Here is a 2,102-nt window from a genome sequence, read left to right on the forward strand (position 1 = left end):
CAAATTGAAAGATTAAGCTATGTGTCATTCTTCATTTGTTCTTTGGTGATATGTTGACATGTAATTCAATTATGTTGTTTACTTGAAGAGAATCTCTAAAAATATCTAATTTATCTAAAGTGTGTGTGTGGGTGGGGGGGTAGATAATCTCCTCTTCAATCACTTCATATTATTATTTAGGTTTGTTGGAATGGTGTACATTCGTTTAAACTTAAAGATTTGGGGCACTGGCTGCGCTCTCTGAATACGAGCATATACGCTCGAGCCTATGTGAGTAATAGTGTTACAGCTGTTCAAACACGAGAATAGTATCTCGCAACGCAAACACACACACAAAAATGGTTTGTTTCTTTCCTTACGAATTTCTCGAATTACGTGTTTCTAATATTATTCTTAAAAAAATAGCATAACGACTTTTTTCTCATTTTTCTTATTGTAGTCTGTTTTTTCTTATTTGTCTTTCGAGCTTGAAATTAATCACATGACGCAAGTAAACTAAAGTTTCATTTATTTCATTGATTAGTCATTACTCTTAGTCAGTCTGAAGGTAAATGAACAAACACGATTTGGTAAGCGATAAATCATGACGCTTGGAAATATCATTTAAAATGTTTACATTTACTGAATACGTTAAGTTGAAAAACGTTGTACAAACATATACAGATAAGAGCACAAAATAATTTCTCCGAAGTCTTGATAATGTAAACCTTAAAGCTATTTTTTTGACAATCATGCAGGATAACCTAAAGCTGGTTTTCTATATAAAGTCAGAACTCCAGTTCCACTCCATTAAAAAACTGTATTAAAAATATTTCATGACCAGAACTTTAAAAAGCAGAATGAAATATATGATCTCGCTTTCTATTATTGTAGGTGTTTTTGTTCTTGGCATGACAGGCATTATGGTAGCTTCTCCCATAGAAGTTGCTGAAATCAGTTACGAAACGTCTAAAAATTTTCATCTACAAAAAAGCGCTCTGTTTTGGGAAGAGACGCCGGCACTTGATACAGTAATGAAACGAATTATAGAAAAGGTTAAAAAACTTACTGGTACGTATATAACGTGATAAAGAGTTCTTAAATATCATTCTTATTGCTAGATTTATCTCAAGAAGTGTCCTACTAATTGCAGTTCCAAATCTTGGTACATATTTCATTATCTAGCATTGGCTCAAATACAAGACAAACAACAAAGAAACGTGTATTTTTGTTCGTTTTGATGATATTCTATGAAAATAAAGATTTTTCTGGCATTTTTTATAAGGCAAGTTTTGTTTCATTTCAGATGGACTTCAATTGCTTGTGGAGCGGTCCATCAAGGCCTGGCAGATCTTCATGGGTGGAGACAGTGGAACAACGGTAACTGAAGGAGGAGTGACAACAGGAGGCGAAACGGTAAGAGGAAGAACACTCCTTTAGCACTTATATGTTGGCACCTGTCAACTCCGAAATTAATTCAAATGTATTGAATGTGAATTCCAATATTCCCCATTAAATCTATCGGTAGTTTTCAACTGTGTTTTTGTATTAATATTTCTTACATAGTTATGATTGTAAGATATTACCCAGTTTTCTTGGCATCGTGCATGTTTCAAAAGGATATATTTAAGAAATATTTATTAATTTAAAATTCTAAGGAGGAATAATACACGTGGCTCTTAAACTCCTTTGTTGAGACGTTTTACCGATGGTAATAATCTTTTAACAGTGCTTTAAAGCAGTAAATTACCAGACTGAAGTATAAACTAATAATGTTATATCTTTCCAGACCGAAGAATACCCAGCATAGTATAAACTTGGAGGCCTAATCAGTGGAATTCTCAAGCTTTTGATTAAAAGCTGAGACGGAGCAGATCTTCATTATACATTGCTATACATGCATGAGCAATGCAAGTTTATACATATTATCTATTTATTGCATTCGGTTTATTTGTACTGCAGTATAGATCAATATTCTGTGACACCTGTGTATTGATTGTGGACAATTGTAGATAAAGTATTGATATGCAGAATTGTCAATGTTTTGCTTTCATGAAGACTGAGATAATGAACAATAAATTTTAAAAAGTAACAGCGCGTGCCTATGATGTCTATTGCAGGAC

At 33.1% G+C, this 2,102-nt stretch overlaps 1 long non-coding RNA gene across 1 annotated transcript; it reads left to right on the forward strand.

Annotated features, from left to right (window-relative positions):
* The first annotated feature begins 979 nt into the window (after nucleotides 1-979).
* On the forward strand, nucleotides 980-1,886 carry LOC111088487. The gene is made up of 3 exons (XR_002612996.1): nucleotides 980-1,050; nucleotides 1,286-1,395; nucleotides 1,769-1,886. It is a non-coding gene; the product is annotated as an uncharacterized LOC111088487 (long non-coding RNA).
* Nucleotides 1,887-2,102: the final 216 nt, after the last annotated feature.

Source organism: Limulus polyphemus, unplaced genomic scaffold, assembly GCF_000517525.1.
Source record: "Limulus polyphemus unplaced genomic scaffold, Limulus_polyphemus-2.1.2 Scaffold3859, whole genome shotgun sequence".
NCBI lineage: Eukaryota > Metazoa > Arthropoda > Merostomata > Xiphosura > Limulidae > Limulus > Limulus polyphemus.